Source organism: Triturus cristatus, chromosome 6 (assembly GCF_964204655.1).
Source record: "Triturus cristatus chromosome 6, aTriCri1.1, whole genome shotgun sequence".
Taxonomy (NCBI): Eukaryota; Metazoa; Chordata; class Amphibia; order Caudata; family Salamandridae; genus Triturus; species Triturus cristatus.
This window is the reverse complement of record NC_140589.1, coordinates 618,240,997-618,257,237: the sequence shown is the minus strand read 5'-3', so window position 1 is coordinate 618,257,237 and position 16,241 is coordinate 618,240,997.

The window sequence follows — 16,241 nt, the reverse complement described above, 5'->3', positions numbered from 1 at the left end:
CTTTCAGTTCTAGAACTCTCCTACACCACACCCATTCCCCTCATTTCTGCTTGTGATCCCTTGGGAGAAGGAGCTGGTTTGTCTTTGGGATACGATGGCAGAACAGCAGAGCTCTTCTGAGAGTGAGGCTAGCACTAGCAGCACTGTCTTGAGGCAGAGATCGAGGAAACAAAAGCCCTCTTATGTATGGGATTATTTTACTTTTCCTGAAGGCCAGCAAAAGGTAAATGCACCCTTAGTGACTTGTAAGCTGTGTAAGCGTGTACTTTCTAGAGGTAATCCTAACAGGAAGTATTCCTTTGGGAATCACACCATGAAGAGACACCTCCAGGATGTACACAGAAGGACACATGGTCATCTTTTTGGAGGTAACTCTTCAGAAAGACGAGCCAGTACATCCACAGTAGCTCAGCCTGAACCATCATCTGCAGGGCTGACTCCTTCTTCTGCAGGTCAGGTGAGCCCTTCATCTGTGGGGGGAGAATCTCCTTTTGCTGGCCCTCTGGAAATGAACCCACGATTTCGGAAGGTTGATATTCATTGCACATTTTGTAAAGATCTAATTTGCCATAGGGAGACCAGTGTTTCCCTAGTGAACAACAAAATAGATCAGCACATTTGTCGCTTTGAATAATTTTCCCATGCTTCCTTTCCTCTGTCCCTGCATGAACACAACGGTTCTTTTAAGAGCCAACCTTATCTTTCATCTTTTTTTTACATATGTTTTTAAAAACTTTTTTTTATTTTTTTTTTACCGTACGCGTACGGTGCGCGTACTTTTTAAAAAAAAAAAAAAACAAAACTAAAAATCATTTATCACATTACATTGTCCTTGAGAGACTACAATTATTATTATTGACTTACCATACTCACTGAAAAAATATTTATTCATTTGTTTTTTTTAAAAATAGTTTTAAAAATGTTTGTAGTTTTCGAAAATTTTCTATATCTATCTGGAAAAAAAGAAAAAAGTATTAATATTTTTAAAACATTTTATAATACAGTACACATATTTACATTTTTTTCCAAAAAATATTTTTGCCTTATTTTTGCTGTTTTCAGAATATATTGCATTTCACTATAAATTGTGAAAGCAATTGCATTCATCATTTTACAGCGGGCAAAAAAAAATAACAATCACAAAGATTGTAATAAAAAAGCCCAGAATCTCTTTTTACTTAAACTTAACATTATAGAAATGCATAATATTCTAAAAAAATATCATCTAATACCAATACTTATTTCTTTAAAATACCGTCTGATATGTTTGTTTCAGAAGTATAATCACAATATGATATCTCAAATAACTCCAAAATACATCTGATTCCATTTCCTTTAGACAAAATAGTAATTTTAAATTTTTTTTTGGAATAAATTACCAACGGTAATCCAATAAAATTCTAAAGTTTAATTTGTCCAGATCTCACCGATTCTCTGTAACATTTTGGTTCACGAAAATTTTTTGAATAATTTATAAAGTCCACAATAGAAATGGTTACTTTTCCACATGGCCAAATAGTAATTTTTTAAAACATTTTTGAAAAAATTTCCAATGGCAGTCCAATAACATTCCAAAAGTTAAAATGTGCAGAAGTTACCGATAATCTCTAAATTATTGGTTTTTCAAAGTTTCATTAAAAATTAAAAAAGTCCACATTACAATTGGTTATCTTTCCATTAGGCCAAATGATAATTTAAAAAATCAAATTTTTACAAAATTGCAATGGTAATCCATTAAAATGGTAAAATTGTTTTGTCCAGATCTTGCCAAGTCTCTCTAAAATTTAGGTTTCAGGAAGATTAAATAGGAATTTGCTAAATCAAAAGGCAAACGTTGCTTAAAAACCAATTGGGAATCATTACACAGTGTCCAGCCTTTTTCACATTTAAGATAAACTGTGTAATGTCCAGAAGTAACAGTAGGTCCTTCATGGAAAATTATTGCAATAGTTACAAAAGTTTTTCCTGAAATTGATAATTGCTGTCCTGTAAACTTCTTTATTAAAGTATCCAATTTTGAACCATCAGCTCTACATTGTTGCATCATTAAAATTACATACTGTCCGTATTCCTTTAAAATTAATGTTGAAAACATGTCAGAATTACACTCACTACATTTCATGCTATGATTAGCATCTTTAACTAATTTTGCAAAAGTGACTGTTTTACTCTCTGGCAATGTCAAATAAATAAACCTTTCATTATCAACAATAGAGCCACATATATTATAACAATTATCACAACTATGTTCCCATTTATAAGAGAGACCAAAAAAAATGTCAATGGGAACTCCTTCTTCTTCCACTACATGAAGAAAATACATCAAAAATTCATGTGCATCTTGCTGTTCATTTTGAGAAAACTGTGTTCGTCCTGAACATACATCTAAAAGTTTTCTAATGTCAGTAGCACTTTCTATTTGAGTTTTATCTTTACTCAGCTTTTGAAAAAGGAGACTCAGCTCTGAACAGAATCTTTTTCCCTGATTTACTATTATCTGCTCTTGCAAACTTTCCAGATAAAATGCAACATTCAGCACTACATTTGCGTAGCAGTTGACACCAGAGCTATTTTCAAAATGACATCCTACAACCTGTTCTTCATTTTCCTTTTTCTTTTTGCTTGCAATTACATCACTCCTCTTTTTTTTCCTCTTCTCTACATCTTCACTACAGATATTCTCATTTTTTCTTTTACGAGAAACTACACGTTTCTCCAACACAGGATACTGACCTAAATGAGGAGCATAGCTTCTTCTTAATCTATTATACTCTTTTACACAGTTTGTATCAGCACTAACTTTTGACTCATCAAAGTCTATCATGAATAAACCTGATAATGTTTTGACTCGTGACAAAGCAACATATGCCATACCTTCTTTGAACACAGTTGAACCAATGTTCACAAATGCACAATCTACAGTCAATCCTTGAGACTTGTGAATAGTTACAGCATATGCTAGAGAAAACGGAAACTGCTTCCTACGTACATATAAGTCTTTCACAAGCATAAAACGAACTGTACAACGACAAATATTTTTAACTTCATCTATCTGATCACATTTTATTTTTAAACATTCAACTCCTTCTTTTTTCTGGTAATTAATAAAACCCACAACTCTTCCCATCGCTCCATTAACTAAACCTTTCTCAACATCCAAATTTCTCCTTAAAAACACTCTACAGTTCATGCAAACATATAGATTTTTTTCTAATCCAGCTGTTTTGGAGATGTTCTTCTCTAGTGAGTCCAATTTATTTTTCAGTTTGCCTGTTACTGTGACAGTAATTCTTCCATCCTCAATTTTGTCCACTGCTTCCAATTTCCTGATCTCTTCCTTTTCCAATTTCAAAAGCTCCTCATTGAATATTGAGCATTCACGTAGAGTTGGCATTAAGCAGATGACACTTGTTTTCTGCAATGTTCTTGTATATCTTCTCTGCAACTATTTCTTCCTTTGGAAATAAATTATGTAGCAGCCGACTCTGTAATGCTTTTTTGCCAACTTCTGTCAGTAGTCCAATCCTGATATCTTTCAGAATACTTCCATATTCTTCATCGTTTGCTTGCCTCATATTAGTAGTAAGTTCCTTGTACTCAAAGAAGGACCAAATATTTGTATTTCCGATGCTTCCCAATGACTTCTTCGTGTCTTCATGTGTCACAGTATTAAACACTGGTTGTCCTTTAACTGGAGTAAGTTGCAAAAGATCTCCAAAAACTATGACGTGTTTTCCACCAAATAACATGTCATAGTCTGTCTTCAAAATTTGCTGCATTCTTAAATGCACAAAGGCAAGCATTAGGTTTGATACCATGCTCACCTCATCAATAATGAGAACTTGCATCTTCTTCAATACTCTTGAAACTTCCAAGGATGCTTCTCCAGTTAGCTTGTTGAATTGTATTTTGTTCTCATGCTCCACTGGTAACATTAGCAAACGATGTAAGGTGATTCCTTTCATGTTATATGCTGCTAACCCAGTTGGAGCAGTAACCACACAAGACAAAGTAGAATCCGTTTTTTGCTGTAGGTAGCTTCTGATGACTTTTATTAGGAAACTTTTTCCAGTTCCAGCTTGTCCGCTTACATACATCCTGATTGGATGAAATGATGTGCATGAGCACTCTTTTTTTACATGTAGAAATCCGTGATCAATTTTGTTTCTGATCTCTTCATAAATTTGTTGCTGCTCTTGATTCAGTTGTCTTTCCAAATTTTCTAAGTCTATAAATTCTTCTTGAGCTTGATTCATAGCCGTTTCCACTTCATTCATGGCTATTGATGCTTCATTTTCAATGATTGGTTGTCCTAGGGGATCTTGACTGTGTGTTCCTGAACTTTGGCTGTCCTGAGAACTGTCTCTAGCTATTTCTGCTGCAATTGTAGTTTCCTGTTCAATTTCTTCATTTAACATTTGCAGATAAGTTGTGAATGTATTGCATTGTATGCTGTCTTTGCAAGCATTAAATGAATCTTCATAGCTTTGAAATTCTCCCAGTAGTTCATCCTCTGTACGCCATGGTTTAAACAACTGTAAAAGAGCCAAGTAGTAAAATTCTTTCTTGTCAGTAGTGTCGCAACTCAGCTTCCGGTGATTTATCAAACTTCCTTTTGTTTGCTTCACCAAACATCCTTCTTCACCAACGACTTTATATTTTCCATTATTGATGTCTTCTGTGGCTTTCCTTGAATAAATGTAGTTCTGCAGCACTTCATAGAGACACATGTTCTCCAGATGTTGACTTCTCTTGGGATAATATGTGTCCAACATGTTTGTTTTCAATATATCTGTACTTTCTGGGTCATTCTCGACCAAATATTCAATTTCTCCTACAGATTTCAGTACCCGATTTCTCATTGCTGCAAGGCCTAAACTTGCCCAAATTATTCTTCTTGACTTCGAGTAGAGACTTGCAGAAGATAACCTATCTGAACATTCGTAGGATCCAATTTCTCGATGCGATAACATCTTCAAACTGAAACTGTACAGCTTCTTACTGACAGTCTTCTCGTGAGAAATCTCTTCCCACATTTCCTTCAATTCTGTTTTTTCTGATTTCGTAATGTAAGACGTTACATATCGTGCAACAGCAATGGAATTGTCAGCTACATACTGTATATCCATGTTAGCGTTCCACATGGATAAAATGACTGGGTTGTAGTCATTTATATTTTTTGATTCTTCTTTTCTTTTAAGGTTGTAGGTATTCTTAGGTGATTTTCTTGTGATAGTATGTCTCACAGCTGACATAAAACTGTTTACTCTTCCATTTGAAAGAACAGGTCTAGGAAATCCAAATCGACATTTAGTGTAGTATTTTTCTTTGCTCTTGTATTTCCGTCGACAGTATTTTCCACACCGATGACTTTGGAAACGTAAAACTTGCTCCTTTAACTTGTTCTCTTCTGTGCTTTTTGGTATAGCACATGTTGCATATTCTTGAATGTAAGATAACACTGCTTCATCAGCATCTGTTCCAAACTTTGGGGCATCCTTGATCCACAACAGCATATGAATATGAGGAGCACCTCTTGCCTGGTACTCTTTTCTCCAAAAGAAATCCACTACTTCTCCAAGGGGTGGATTTTTTTTATTGCAGATGAAGGACATCATAGCCTCAAATCTATGATTGAAATATCTGCAAACATTAACCGGATCCAATGAGCACAGTTCTCCTGCTGTCTTGTATTCGATGTTTTTAATGTTTGAATTGGCCTCTCGTAGAAAATCCAGTAAATCATCCCAAGCGTACTCGGCACAGCTTAGGGTAAGGAACCATGTTGGTGTTCCTAAATTCCGTAACATGCATTTTAGTTCACCATGGCGTCGGTACCAATATTCATTTGTCCCACGCTGACAAGCCATCAGATTGATCAGTTGTGTTTCCAAATGATCATCTCGGTGCTGCACTTTCTCCATAAAATCCTTAGCAGACACATTTTGTAAATGTACTCCACTTTTTAAAATGTGATTTACTGCATAAGACAGTGCAGACAAGTCGCTTTCAAATAAAAGATGGAACAAATAAGGAATACTTTGTCGAAATCTGGGATCTTCAGCATATAGTCTTGTAGTCCGATACTCTGAAGCTGGAATCTGTTCTGGACGTTCATCGTATCGTCCTCCTTTTCCTTTAGGAAACAGCTGAGGAAAACATCGAGCTTCCAAGCTCTCCTCCCATACACTCACAGGAGTTCCTTTTGCTTTCTTCATCTGAAAGAGATCAATATTGTCTCCCATAACTTCTTTCGAATGAAGAGGATGTATGCTAAAATGTTCATAAATTTCTTCTTCCTTTGACTTGTCCACTTTTTCAATTTGTCCAGTTGGTGTTTCTGTGTCTTCTTGAAAATCTTCTTCTTCTTCTTCTTCTTCTATATAAATTGATTCATACCATTTGTTATTTTTTTTCAAATACAAATTTGCTCTTTGTACTTTCCGCACATCTACCAGCTCCTGCCAAATCTTCTTATTCTTTGTAGGTACACCATTAACCAGAATAATTAATGGTTCAGTTTCCAAAGTATCCGCATCAATAGTTTCCATATTTTTTTTCAAATCCAAGGGCAAATACACCACTCTACCTTTTAAACCTCTCAGTAAATCTGAAGGAGGTAATTTACCAGTTTTGGGCTCCATACGTACTATGGTCTGGAACGGATGAACACATTGAATGAGTATAGACTCATATGTATTTAATTCAGAAAGTTCAGCAGGAATAGCATCCAATTCTAAATTATTATGTACAGCTCTGGTCGGCATTCTATTTTCCTCTAACTTGTTGTAACAGTATTTACAAATACGCTGATCTTCACCCAATTCAAAACAATTTTCTAGAAATATATATGTGGCAAAATCCTTCCACTTATAATTATCTTCATTTTCACTCTTTCTGTAGAGATCAACATTCCTAGTTTGTTTTCTATAATGAGTTCTGCGGCAACAAATACAAGTAACATTTGGTCTTTCATTAGAGACTATTGCAAATTTTGTTATGTGATCATTAAATGTCTTACTTACAGAAGGTTCTACATTCTCTTCCACTTCTTCCTCATTTACTGTGTCCTTCTCTGCACTGTTTTGTTCAGGACCAAAGTAACAAAACTGAATTTCATCAACAACCTTCTCTACATCTGATACCGTTCCTCGGAACAGAGCCCTATTCAATTCATTTAACTTTATTGCTGGACTTTTGGCAAAATACAACCGTCTCACAAACTTTCTCATTCCAGTATGATGAACAGCCAGCATCCTAAAATGATGGAAAACACTATTGCACACTTTTCTAGATAGACAAGCCAGAGAATGACCCTGCAAACCAGTATTCTCTCTCACTCTGCATGGATCCAGACTTTGAAGCACCTTAATCTTCTGTTTTACACTTTTTTTACTATATTCTCTTAGAAACTCTCGAAATTTGTCAATAGATTCCTGACGCACAGTGCAAATACTACTACAATTCCAAGTGTACACTGGGGCTTTAGGACGTCTCCCCATTGCCTCATCTGCCATCACTTGTACCTCATCTCTTGGAACCATTATCTCCTTCTCCATTATGCAACCATTTGTTACTTCGTATGAACGACCTCTGGTGTCAACTGCATGCAGCAAACTATTACTTTGAAAATAGCTCTCTTCATTAAAAAAAGGTTCACTACTTGAACTATGCATCCACTTTCCTAAAAACACTTTACAAAAGTTTGTTCTGTTCACTACTCTTTTCCTTTTGCTATGTGATTTCAGTACATTAACCATTTTGTCTAATGTACGCATCCTATTCAAAATTAATATGAATAGTTTCCTTTTTAATTCTAATGCCTTTGCTGCAATGGCTTCAATTTCTTTTTTTCTCTTGTAATATTTTGCCTTTTGCTTATATTTCTTCACATCCTTTATCAAATTGGACATAACTCTTCTCTGAAACATTTTTCTACGTATCTCTTTAAACGCTGTTTTTCTGTTTATGTAAATCTTTTCAGTTGCAGAAGGTATATTTGCATTAACTAAATTCTCAATTTTTTCCTGTTCTCTTCCTTTTGTAACATTCTTTCCAGTACAGACATTTTGTACATTTTTCTTTGTTTTGAATATATTTTTAAGAAATTGTTTTTTCTGCTTACCAGAAGATTTTTTCTTTTTCCCAACATGAGCATCTTCTACTAACTTTGGTCCTCCAGTTGTCTTCAAATATAGTTTTTTTTTTAGCGTTTTTTGAACTCTGGATTTTGTAGGCATCTTAAATTTTGTTCACTGCTCTTCAGCAATACCTGAAAAAAACTAAAAAAAAAATCCTTTATTGTATTTAAATATATTACTACATTTCTTTTCACAATAGTCACAAAACGAAATTTCTTTGCCAATTTGAATGCACACAAACTGCTCTTTTTTTTGGGCAAGTGAAAATCACTTTTACAAACTGTCACATTATGAAACCACTTTTCAGATTTTTTAAAAAGCCCATGTCCAGAGTGCTACACTCCAGCAAGGGCAACCAGCCTTAGTGATGCTGAATGTATTTGCATTACAGACTGAAACCTGAAAACCCCACTCGCTTGTAAATACTGTGCATGACTATACATGGCAAGCACATGGGTGTGTGCTAAGACTCTACTTCTTCCCCCAAAAATTCGCTCCCCCTTTCCATCTAATGCAACTGTGAAATCACCAGAGCAAGACGCAATAAATCTCTGCCTATAATTCCTCTCTGCACACAGAGTCATGTTTTCACATTAGTCCCAAAACGAAATTTCTTTGCCAATTTGAAAGCACACTTACTGCTCTTTTTTTTTTCGGGGCAAGTGAAAATCACTTTTTACAAGTGAAAATCACTTTTACAGACTGACACATTATGAAACCACTTTTTTTGATTTATTTAAATGCACATGTCCAAACTGTTTTTTCAGACCACCACCATGTGTATTCTCGGTGACTGCCTACACTCCAGCAAGGGCAACCAGCCTTAGTGATGCTGAATGTATTTGCATTACAGACTGAAACCTGAAAACCCCACTCGCTTGTAAATACTGTGCATGACTATACATGGCAAGCACATGGGTGTGTGCTAAGACTCTGCTTCTTCCCCCAAAAATTCGCTCCCCCTTTCCATCTAATGCAACTGTGAAATCACCAGAGCAAGACGCAATAAATCTCTGCCTATAATTCCTCTCTGCACACAGAGTCATGTTTTCACATTAGTCCCAAAACGAAATTTCTTTGCCAATTTGAAAGCACACTTACTGCTCTTTTTTTTTTCGGCGCAAGTGAAAATCACTTTTTACAAGTGAAAATCACTTTTACAGACTGACACATTATGAAACCACTTTTTTTGATTTTTTTAAATGCACATGTCCAAACTGTTTTTTCAGACCACCACCATGTGTATTCTCGGTGACTGCCTACACTCCAGCAAGGGCAACCAGCCTTAGTGATGCTGAATGTATTTGCATTACAGACTGAAACCTGAAAACCCCACTCGCTTGTAAATACTGTGCATGACTATACATGGCAAGCACATGGGTGTGTGCTAAGACTCTGCTTCTTCCCCCAAAAATTCGCTCCCCCTTTCCATCTAATGCAACTGTGAAATCACCAGAGCAATACGCTTTAAATCTCTGCCTATAATTCCTCTCTGCACACAGAGTCATGTTTTCACATTAGTCCCAAAACTAAATTTCTTTGCCAATTTGAAAGCACACTTACTGCTCTTTTTTTTTTCGGGGCAAGTGAAAATCACTTTTTACAAGTGAAAATCACTTTTACAGACTGACACATTATGAAACCACTTTTTTTCATTTTTTTAAATGCACATGTCCAAACTGTTTTTTCAGACCACCACCATGTGTATTCTCGGTGACTGCCTACACTCCAGCAAGGGCAACCAGCCTTAGTGATGCTGAATGTATTTGCATTACAGACTGAAACCTGAAAACCCCACTCGCTTGTAAATACTGTGCATGACTATACATGGCAAGCACATGGGTGTGTGCTAAGACTCTGCTTCTTCCCCCAAAAATTCGCTCCCCCTTTCCATCTAATGTAACTGTGAAATCACCAGAGCAATACGCAATAAATCTCTGCCTATAATTCCTCTCTGCACACAGAGTCATGTTTTCACATTAGTCCCAAAACGAAATTTCTTTGCCAATTTGAAAGCACACTTACTGCTCTTTTTTTTTCGGGGCAAGTGAAAATCACTTTTACAGACTGACACATTATGAAACCACCATGTGTAACTACAACAAAAACAATTTCCATTTCTATTATTCTTTTCTTAAGTTACCACATACATCCCCTCTCAAACTGTAAACTCACCTTTAAAATTAGTTAGTTGTGAAAGAAATGTGACACTCAAACAGCAGATTATCAGAGCCAGGATCTCTGTTGTGTTCACCTCTCTCCTCTCAGCAGAACCAGATAATGGCAAACTTTCCCTCTATTTTTCCACACATATACTTGTAAGTTTCAAATCTCAGTGCTTCCCCCTTTTTTTCAAATGAAATCACACATTTCTATTGGTTGAAAACCAACCCTTTTCCAAAAGTACCCTTCCCCCAACTTGACTTCTGCCTAGTACCCTTCCCCCAACTTGACTTCTGCCTGCTACCATAGCAACAGCTCATGGAACACTGCTGTGTTGAGTTAGGTCAGAAGTTCGCCAAACAATGTTTCAATTCCACAGAGCAAGAGTGCTTGACTTTTCAAACCTAACAGCAAATCCATAGTACTGTTCTTTGGTTACACATTTTTTTTTACCAATACAAAACATGCTTCTATTAATTTACACATACAGCCTAGTTTTTATTCTAGAATGGTATGAAACAGCCAATCAGTTCTTTTTGTTTTGAAAAAAATATGTATGCCTCCATTTCCAAACTGTCTTTCTTTTCATATTGCCATTCTACTGAAAGACACCTCCTGAGTGCATCCAGTTCTCCTTTGAAGATGTTCACAGTGTGGATTGTAGGGCACAGCTATGTCTTCTGGAGTGAAAAGTTTGCAGAGAAAACAGGTATGGTGAGAGACCTTGCTTTGCCAAATGTAGACATTAAATGGATTGGTCAGAGAGGGTTAAAGTGGCACCAATTGATGCCATTGGTGAAATCCTTCATTCAAATCCAACACCCTGACCTCATAATAGTGCACTGTGGTGGCAATGACCTAGGCACTTTGACTGGGGTAGGTCTGGAAATGCTTATGAAGGACACCTTTGCACAACTGTTTACACTTTTCCCTAAAACTGCCTTTGTGTTTTCCAACATATGCCAAAGGCAAAAATGGAACTGGTCCAATCATTTCTGTCCACAGATTGACAAAGCAAGAAAGCACGTCAACAAATCTGTTTCTGCTTTCCTCCGTGACTATGGTATGGGTGCCATTTTCCACAACAACTTGCGTTATGACATGCAAGACATTTATAGAGGAGATGGTGTGCACTTCAATGATGAAGGGAACAGAGTCTTCCTCTTGAACCTTAGACTCTGCATCGGTACTTACTTGTAGGTACCACTTAAAAAATGACTTCATAAACACAACAGCTCTTTTTAGAGCTCCCTAATATCTAAACTCTTAAATCTGCTTTTCATTTTTTTTTTTTTTTTTTTTTTTTACCGTACGCTTACCGTAAGCTTACCGTACGCGTACCCCGTGATTTTTTTTAAAATCAATAAATGTTTTTTTTGTACTTTTCTGTCCTTCTTTGACCCCCTTACAAATGTTTGGGGGTCTGTAACTCTCCTCATTGCCCCCTTTCCTTGTTTTCACTCTTTTTTTTCAGAGTGAAATACACAAAATGGCGGCCGCCGCTTCCTGGTTTCGACCGATTCGAATGTTTACTAAGATCTAAGAGCCAATCAGAATCGCGCTCGCGCACGCCACCGTACGCTTACCGTAAGCGTACGGTAAGCGTACCGTAAGCGGGCTCAGATATATATATTGATTTAAAGGCTATTTTCTCAGAATCTACTGAACAGATTTACACCAAACCTACAAAAGGCACTTCCTTGACCTAGGGACTACCTCTCTGCCAAATTTTGAGTAATTCTGTTCAGCCGTTCGGGCTGTAGCTCGTTCTAAAGGTCCTATGGAAAAATGCATGGGAAAAACGCGTTTTGGGACCCCCCTTTTATCTCAGCCCCCGCTTGACGGATCCCCCCGAGACTTTCAGGGTAGGAGCGGAGCGTAGCGCCCCACCTATTTTGAGAAATTCGCGAGGATTCGTCAACCGGCGCCAAAGTTATTCAAAATAGAATGTTGAGGTTTTCCTATGGAAACGTGGTCCTAACTATAACTACCTACTGGCGACCGCCAGTAGGTAATATATATATATATATATATATATATATATATATATATATATATATATATATATATATATATATATATATATAACCCACACCAAGGTGTATTGAAGAATGAGTGGCGGTCTGAGTGTCTGAATGGATGATTTAGTGGGTGTGTGACTTCCAACAATTTTTTTATTGGTTTCCAATTTTCTTCCATTTGCTCTACAATGTTGAAACATTAAAATGAGATATTTTCCAGATCTTTATATGTGTAATGTAGACAACATCTCTGATTTACAATGCGAACATTTCATATCCTGATTGGCTGTTTTTACTAATTTGTTAAAAGGTACTGATTTGCGGGGAAGGAGAGGAGCTTGGGAGAGTGGAGGACCTTGGGAACATGGCGGACCGCTAGTAAGTTGGCTGGGAGCTGCTCACCACCGACCGTTAGCCCGTAGAACCTCAAGACAATGGACTTGCGCGCCTCACGCTTTGCCCGTCTTCCTCACCGCACTTCATAACATTCTGTGTGGCTGTCTTCCGTGTTCGATCACTGCTCTTAGCCAGGGCAATAGACTAGCGCTTCACCCACATTTACTAGCATTCCATCCGCATAGCCCAATTTACTTACCATGCTATACTACGATTCATTTGCAGCTGTTTTCTGCGTTCAATCCCCTTTTCCCCCAGAATGTGTGTAGGCTTGGCTTTTTGCAGGGCTGCTGGCACGCTCGGGGAATCTCGAGCAGTTCATCGCACCCTGCCCCAATCTGGAAACCCTGGTTTCAGTTCCAGGGTCAATTTCGGCAGAGTCAGCACACGTAGCTTCCTGGAGGAGTCCCAGGGAAGCTGCTGGGAGTTTGCTGGCTGTAGTCTGCCTGCCCTGGCAGTTCCGTTTCAGAGAGGAGGTCCCTCCACAGATTTTTAGGTCGGAGCCTTGAACAAGAAAGACCAGGTAAAAGAAGTACGGCAGAAGCATGTTGTGGATTCCATGGATATGGATCCAGCACTTCAAAAGAAGATGCTATTAAAAGTGGAGAGTTATTAATCCAACACAAGAGGAGATTTTTATCAGCTAACCCCGACAGAGAGGCGCCACTCGGTAAAAGATATAAATTGAGATCCAGCACTTTTCTTGGTAAGGAGTCCATCCCCCAATTTGAGCAGCAAACTAGACAACTCACAGTTCCCTGGCTGGGTAAGAATAAAAATAAAAGTCTCCAGACTAAACAAGGAAAGGCCATCCCCTCAAAAGTGAGAAAAAAGAGGCTGGCCCCAGTAGTTCCAACAGTGATTCCTTCACTTAGGTCATATTTCAAATTAAACCTGCAGTGTAATATGGAGCCAATAGGGCAGGCAGCAGCAGCAGCCCCTCCAGAAAATGCTCCGCTATCACACCTGGCTATACCTGTCCTAAATAGATTTTCGGTTTTAAGTGATCCCCTGAAAGAAATGGGCGCACAAGTACAGTTAAGGTTTCCTACATTCTTCAAAGTGATGTGGGCCAACAAAATGTATAAATTTCGAACTTTAGCGGAGGTGGACATTTTTCTGGTCCACAATAAGCCAGCAGTAGGTTAAATACTCATTATTCTTTGTGGTGAGAGTTTAGTGTTTTCTTTGAGATTAGTCTTGTGGGTTGGTGGACAGCAACTCAAATTGGCATTTGCCAATAGGTAGTCAGGGAGGGTTTTCAGGGGGGGGGGTGTGGGGACACGTGGTGGTGGGGAGCATTGGGGGTAAAAAGAAAAAACCCGAAAAATTGTCCTCATTCTATATAACCGATATTAATAGATGCAGCCTGACTTGGAAAATAGATGATGGGGGATAGGGAGGGTCCTACGGGAGGACAATGTCTGGAAATATTGTGTTGGAATGTGAACGGCTTAAGGGTCAAAAGGAGACAGCCTTTGGTCCTCCAATATCCGAAGGACTGTCCCGCTATGGTTTTTATGCTCCAGGAGACGCACATTTTACGGACCAAATGTCTAGCATTATTTAACAGGCAAAGATGGCTAGACAAGGACGTAGCTACAGACCAACAATGCTGTTCTAAAGGAGTTGCCATAATAATTAAAGCAAATTCCGGAATAGAACTAAGCAAATCACAAGTAGATGATAAAGGGCGATGGGTGGTAGCGGAAATTAAAAATTGTGTTACTTTTTACACGCCGGCCAGCTATTATGGCCCGATTGAAGATGATACCACATCTCTGAATAATCTTTGCTCTTCTCTGCTTGATTTTGAAGCTCCTTTGATAATTGGCGGGGACTTTAACATTCTTTTAAACAATAGATTAGATAGATATTCTCCCCGTACTCAAATTGCTGCACCGCAAGTTAAAGCCTACCTTCTTGCTATGCTAGACAACTTAAACTTATGTGATGTTTGGCGAAAGAAAAAGGGTGACGTAAGGGACTATTCCTTTTTCTGTAAGAAGAATGGCCACTATTCAAGGATTGACTATATTTTTATGGAGCACCCAGAAGTAGGAAAGGTTAAAAAAACTGAATATTTACCCATCCATTTATCAGATCATGGAACAATAGGATTAACCGTTGAACTCTCCTCTAGACCTTCACCTAGAAGGTGGGCCTTGACTAGAAGGCTACTTCTGCAACCAGACATTATGGATAAGATAAAAAGGGAGACAGTCATTTTTTTAACCTAAACTTAGCCTCTGCTCCTCGATACGTAGTTTGGGACACTTTTAAGGCCTGGTTAAGAGAGGCCTTGAAAGGCGCCACGGCGGTCTGGGTTAGATCAGAAAAAAGAAAGATTGCTTCGCTAGAGGAGCGGTTAATAACAGCTGAAGCAAGCTTAAAGGCTGGGCATATTCAGGGGGCAGAAAAAGAAAGCTTAGTGGGGAGAGTTGAAGATCTGCAGCGGGAATTTAGACTCATGATGGAAGGGATTATGCTACAGAAATGGGAAGTTAGCAAAATGAGGGATTTCGATCAGGGAGAGAATTGCGGGAAACTACCAGCAATGAAGAGTAGAATGGATAGGTCCCAAAACTTCATCAGAAAGATCAAACTGGAAAATGGTGGTCAGTATGCCGAAGATAAAGAAGACATTGAGTTGGCTTTTACTAAATTCTTTCAGGACTTGTACCGGGAGGATTTTGTAGTAGATGAGGGCGCCCTGGATCAGCGGCTTGCAGAAAAACAGCTCCCAAGGCTGAGTATCAACAGCCTACTGTTGCTTAACCAGGATATAACAGGGAGTGAAATTCTGACCGCTCTTAATAAAACTGAGAAAGGGAAGGGTGCAGGTCCGGATTTGATCCCGAACGAGATTTATGTTCTATTGGTGGAAGAATTCATCCCTATTTGGATTAGATTGTTCAACGAAATACTGAGAGGTATCTCCCCTATTCCGGATTCATGGAACAAGGCTGTTATTACACTAATTTTAAAGCCTGGGAAAGATCCGACACAATGCCAGTCTTACCCGCCAATATTACTGTTGAACTGTGATTATAAATCTTCACTAGGGTATTAAATGCTTGATTATGTAAAATCGTGGGACCAATAATCCACGAAGACCAGAAGGGCTTCCTCCCCGGGAGGCAGATGAAAGATCTGGTTCATACTTTAATCGGTTCAATAGACTTGGCAATGACGCATAGTGTACCACATTGATTATCTCACCAGACGCTGTAAAAGCCTTCGATCGGGTTAGCTGGCATTACTTGAGTAGAGCATTGAAGGCTTTTGGTTTTGATGAGACTTTTAGAAAGGTTCTTAAAAAAATCTATAAAACCCCGCAAGCTCAAATTGTAGTTAATGGCAATTTTACAGCCCCCGTATTAATAGGGCGTGGCAGAAGGCAGGGTGCCCATTGTCGCCTATTCTTTTTGATCAATATATCGAGCCCCTGGCCCAAAGTTTAAGGCAAAATAAAGAAATACTCCCTTTTATTGCAAACGGCTTCTCAAGGAAGCTAGCC